Below are 6,272 nucleotides of genomic sequence, written 5' to 3' on the forward strand. Positions count from 1 at the left end.
TGAACTATTTCAACTAGCTAGTGCAAGCAAACACACATACATGATATTTTAATTTCCATGGTTACTTGGTATACATCTCCTTAAAGTTATATCACTTTGTTTTGGAATTATTCTAGAGATATAATGTTGTTATTTATATGACTTGGATTTGTTAATAAACAATGATGTTGCACTTTTCCCTTTATTGTATTAGTTATTTATATATACATTCTATCATATTAAATTCTCATGTCCATTAGGATCAGGGCCCAGTGGAAGGAATGTCTATCAAATTTTGGACAAATAAGACTAGAAAATAAGCTTGAAAACTTTCCAAAACACATAATAGATAGAAGAGAAAGTAATGCCTAAATATACCAAGGTTTGGAGTTTTTGGCTAGAATCCAATGAATTTTGGTTGCATTAAATCTTAATTTTTGTTATTTAAATTGGCTTTTAAATCACATATAGGGATTGGAAGTTGAAATACTCAATATAACATGGCTTATTAATTAATTAATGTAACATTTTTTAATTAAAAATTACAATTTAATCAATATAACAATTTTTTAATCAAAAAATAAAAAATTAATCAAGATAACATTTTAATTGATTTTTTGTTATTTGAAATGCATTTTTGAATGCATAAACAAATTCAGCAGGTTAAAAAACAGCATGGTGCATTCAAAATCTGCAGGTTAAACAATTTAAACTCAATTTTTTAAAAATCTCCATATTGATTAAAATTAACCAGAAATTTTGTCATTTTAAACCCTGAAAATATTTTAAAATAAATCCTTACAAAATACCTAATAATTATTAACAAATTAATTTAAAATTGTAAAAACCAATTCAAAATAAACATGACAGATACCTGATTTTTAAAATACGAAAAGACCTACAAAACCAGTAAAATATGAACTGTAACATCAACTACTCAAGAGCTTCTCCAGTGCCAGGTTTTCATCGCCACCACATTTTTGTAAAAGACTCCTCATTATATCTACAGGAAATCCCATATCTACTGTTAGAGTCAGTCTTGTCAGTCCTCCGTCAGAGATCAAAACTCTTTCTGCATCTCATTTTTAGGTGTCTCGCTCCATTCACTCAGCTGCATTCCACTAGAGGCATGCCATAATATGACGGAAGGGTCTTGTCAGTTCATTCCCCTCATGTCTTGTACCTGCTGGCTTAGGCCTTTTCATCAAGGTTATTAAAATCCATGACAGTCAATGTTCGATCTTTTAATGGATAAGAGTCATTTTCAGTCATTAGGTGTAGGGATCAGATAAATTGGTCTTCAAACATGTCCAATAAAGCTAGGCAAGCTAGAGGGAGGCCCTTACAAAGTTATGATTAAGAGATTTTCATCGTCATGTGGACAGATTACGACTGTTCTTCAAAACTCTGTTTTGAAGAAAAGTCAAACAATGTGTCATTTGTGATAATTTTCAAAAAAGTCTCCAGTTGATTTCTTCAGGTGTAGTCATGGTTTCCTTGGCCAAATGCCATGCCGTGCGACCCCTGCAAAAGTGCCAAAAAAATTTCATCATTTTAGCTAAAAATTCAAAGGGAAAAGTGAAATTCAATGTTGCATTAAATCAGTGAAAAGTGTCAAAATGAAACATTATTAAAGTGGGTTTTGAAGAAGCAAAAATTAAACCTATGACTGCAAGGTCTTTATATACAAGTTTCCACAAGCAACCAAATCATTGTGCACACCAAGGTCATAGAGAAACATAGCAAAGTGATTGAGAGTGCAAAGCACGTGTTTGGAGTGAGTTTGGAGTCGGTTTCAGGAGTGCCGCACATACACAGAGGGTCACGGTGCACATAGGGAGCGCGGTGCACAGAGCGCGACCCCGTAGTGTAAAATTAAAACGGGTGCGATGCATATACCGAGCACGGCGCACTGGGTTTTTTGCGCGGCGCACACCCACAGAGTCCCGAATTTGTGCCCAACTTCCAACCAATCGTTTTGAAACCCTTCAAATCGAAAAGTAGGGTCTATATCTTGGCTTGCTCATCAAATTTTGTGAACATATGGTGGTTCATGGCTATGTATAATTGCAATAAAAAATGCCTAAACCCTACCTCTTGAAAGCATCAAAGCCATTGCTCTAGGGTTGAAAACTTCTTGTGTTGATGCCAAGGATCCTCTTTCACCTCTCATTTTTTTTCACTCCTTTCCATTGTTCCCTTCCCTCCTATCCCATTTTTCCCTTTTTTCCCTTTTTTCCCTACCCTAAAACAGTACTAAACCCCTATTCCCTATCCCTCCACACGTTTGTCAACTATAAAACCCCAAAACCCTACCTTATAAAATCCCCAAACCCTCCTACATATCCTTGAACAAAATTTCCCCCATAACCCCTATTCCCATCATATTACTCCCCTTCCTAACACTCCCTATTTGCATTGTTCCCCTTGGTGGCAGATATCACAAGAGCACCTAGTTTCACTACCATCATCAAAGGGCAGTCCAAGCACAGTACACCTACAACATTCATGGCATCTGAGCATTCATCAGAGTATGAGATGGAAACACAAAGTGATTCATCCTCAGAAGAACAGGCTCCCCAGAGACATCACAAAAGTGGCAAACATGTTAGGGATAAGCCAACCACCCTCACAGAATTGCAGGCATGCCCTCTTGCTATGTCATGTTTCCAACATCTATCATGTTTTGAGTTTTGTCAAAGAGTGGCTAATGTTCAAGTTCATCATGAGTTGGCCCATTTTTTTGTGCTTCACCTACATGGATATCACTCTATCTTGGCCGAGGTCACCTTCACACTGACACCCGAAACTGTCTCATTAGCAACCGGTATACCGAATGTTGGAGAACCATGGCACAAGAAACAAAAAGTTGATCGGCAGCATTATGAGCCTTACATTAAGGCCAGTTGCTTGAGGCATATCACAAGAGTATTTCCATTTAGATATTTGAAAGATGAATATGCTCCACTCATGAAGTTGATCATGAAGTACTTCAGCTGTGAGGGGAGGTTCTCTTGTCTATATGCCTATCACATCAGATTGCTCATGCACTTTACCGGGTACAGATTATGAACATCCCATTTTTCATTTGTAGGAACATAGAGAAGATGAACACCTTCATGCAGCACAAGACCCCTCAGCAGCAACTTAACAGTGTTTATCACTTTGCTCTTATTAAGATTTTGGTGGATCATCAGTTGGGATTGCAGGGCATTTCTTGGGAGGACTTCATCTCCCGTGACCTCTTCAGCACTTCACAGGTATTATCAGAGGTTAAGCATGAGGGTGAACCTTCTCGTTGGTATGAGCACCATGAGACTACTAGTGTGCCAGTTTTCATCACATATCAGAAAGGCACCAGACGTTTATTTGCAGCAAAAAAGCGAGTGTTATCTCCACGCGGGGTGGAAGGGGTCTCGCTTCCACCATCAGCATCACAAGAACATGACAAAGGCAAGGAGCCAATGCAGGATGAGGGGCCTTTAGGTGAGCCATCAGGTGAACGAGAGACTGAATTCGTTCTCCTTCATGATGATGAGACAGATACAGAACCGACAAGTGCACAACTCAAAGAGATCATCCAGGAGCAGCAAGCAGAGATTCAAGCCTTGTCCCTTGATTTGGAAAGAGCCAAATGGAACATGAAATATCTGGAGCAGAGGAACAAACAGCTAGAGGATCAGCAAGCGATCATGGAGCTACAAAACATTCGTGAGCATCGCCAAGCTCCACAAAGGAGAAGAGTTGAGCTCACGTCATTGGAGCAAGATATTAATGAGGATCGGGAGGCCAACCTCGAGAGAGTTAACATGCACTTGGAGAGTTTGCTGGACAAGGCTAACAAGGACCATGCATTGCTGAGACACATGGCTTTCCACTACATGGCACGAAACAAAGTGTGCAAGGCCCGAATCAGGAATTTGAAGGCGAAATTGAGGAAGGCAATCAAGAAGAAAAAGAGGCAAAGGGAGCTCGATCAACTTTAGATATTGGATAAAGCTTCTTTGGACCAGCATAACACTTGATAAGGAAGCTCTAGCCCAAATTTCAAGAAATTTGGGGCAATTTTGGTCACATGGAAAATTTTTTGTCACAACACAGGTTTTTTCTCCTTGTGGCGCGACGCTTAGGATTGGGAGCTCCAAATCACAAATGGCTTGCATTTTTGGATTCAGCATGAAAAATCATGCCTGTTGGTGCATGGACAAGAAATTTGGGCATGATTTGAGTCCCCAGGAGGTCAAAAACACTCAAAAAATGACCTCTCTGCCCCTATTTTGACACACAGGAAGAAGTCTTGGGAGAATGAAGTTTTGGAGGGGAAAATGAGCACCAAATTCAGAAATTCCACTTGGGTTGGAAAGTAGACAGGCCAGGCTTTCCAACAAGCACACTTGGGCACAATTTTGACTCCTGCAGGTACCTCAAAATCACCTCCAAAGTGGCGCGGCACATATAGAAAAAAAGGCCAAAATCGCGCCCACTTCGCGAAATTTCGATTCGAAACTTTCTCCAAGTGGGCCCCCTCATTTACACTATATTTTTCTTGGAAACTAAGGCAATGTTTAAAAATTATTTTCACTAAAGGTGGGCTTCTATCCAAGTGGCAAAGGAAGGCGAGCAGTCACCCAAGCCATTTGTCATTTTTGTAACGTTGCACCTGTAACTAATGGTTGGCTTTCCACTTCCACTTTGTAATGATTCAAAAAACTCCCCAACTCTTGGTCATTCTATTTCCTCATGGCATAGTCTATTTATTGTATGCAAACCATTTACAAAGAGTTGGTTGGCATTTTTGGGAACTGTGGGTGAGACACCCAGTCATTCAATGTATATTTTGACAGAGGATTAATGAAAGATTGCAGCTCTGGTTCATGAGATTGCTGTGGCGTGAGTTTAGCAAATGTATCTTCTTTATGTTTCATATGTATTTCGTTATGTTTCATATTTTCATTAACATTCATTTCCAGTGAAAGATTTCTAAGTAAAAAGGTAGAATTCAGTGCACTGCTCTGCCTTGGGATAGTTTTCACCTTCTATGTTTTCTTCTGTTGAAAAGGATTCATGTATTTATGCCCTTTTCACACTCTCAAACAATCTCTCTACCTCACATTTTTTCGACTATAATTGCTAGACTTTCCGCCTATCTTGCCTCACGAAACTACATGCGTCTTTGAGTTAAATTCTCTGCTCATGCTATTCCTTGGCCCCACACATCCCAGGAAACTCAATCATTCTTCAAACATCTCCATCATATTTATTTACCTAGCCTAAAATTAGTGTCCATTTTTGAGTCATCTCAGACCCTATTGTTTATTTTCCTGAGTGTGACCTGGAGAGAGCCCTCTCCTGCTCTGGTAGGGCTAGCTACCAGACTGAGCATGGTTTGTGGTTACCCTGAATTTTTCCTTCCTTCAGCCTAAGGAAAATTTAGGTGCTAACATCTACCAACCTTTGTATCTTGTCTTTGTTATCAACATCTACTACATTTGCAAAAGCACTGGTCTAGTTACACACAGTGTTTACAAATGCTTCATAGTCTGTAAGGTATTGCCGTGCTACAACCGCATCCTAAGGATCATTGGGTTATGGTGCTGAAAGCAAGGCTTGAAAAGAAAGTAAGGTTGTATTCAATGTTAGTGGGGGCGACCACTTATCTTTGAGAATATCCAAGCATATTGCTCCGCTTTCACTGTTGATATTAGGGTGCCACACTTTTGTGATAAACTGCATTTTTTGGGGCACAAATGCGTACTACTGAGGTACGCGAATTTCAACTTGAAAGACGCCATCTTCATAAGGAGTACCCACAGGGCCTCTAATGCTCCCGCACAGGTGTGACACGTCATTATCGCCACATACCTTAATCCTGATACCTGTTAACCCCGTATTTCTTTCTATCTCACTTATCTCCTTTTGTATCCATCATTGAGTTGTTGTTGTTGTCAAGTGAGTGACTCGAGCACAACAATCGAACTTGTTGAGCTAAACAAGTTAAGGTGAATCGAATTAATGTTATTCTATGTTATCGGTTGCTATATGGCACGTATTCAACTTATAACATGGCATTCACATAAAACTAGGGTTATATCATCAAAAAATTAAACTAGGGTTTTTGCATCATGAAATTTTAATGGAATATTGGTCATATTAATTTGTTCACACTCATAATAATGTTCGAAATAAATCAACTTATGAGCTTCCAAAATTATTTTTCAGGGCTTCTCAAAATAATGTTCAAGTTGAGCATTACGCGAAGAAGAAGCATTCCACACACGCAGTTATTTTAGTTT

At 39.1% G+C, this 6,272-nt stretch overlaps 1 pseudogene; it reads right to left on the minus strand.

The window, feature by feature from the left end:
- Positions 1–908: 908 nt before the first annotated feature.
- Positions 909–5,898, minus strand: LOC149244739 (ubiquitin-conjugating enzyme E2 27 pseudogene; annotated as a pseudogene).
- Between the last annotated feature and the right edge of the window lie 374 nt (positions 5,899–6,272).

Source organism: Pinus tabuliformis, chromosome 8 (assembly GCF_031772625.1).
Source record: "Pinus tabuliformis cultivar Carrire ecotype Pingquan chromosome 8, CPIR1, whole genome shotgun sequence".
NCBI classification, from domain to species: Eukaryota; Viridiplantae; Streptophyta; class Pinopsida; order Pinales; family Pinaceae; genus Pinus; species Pinus tabuliformis.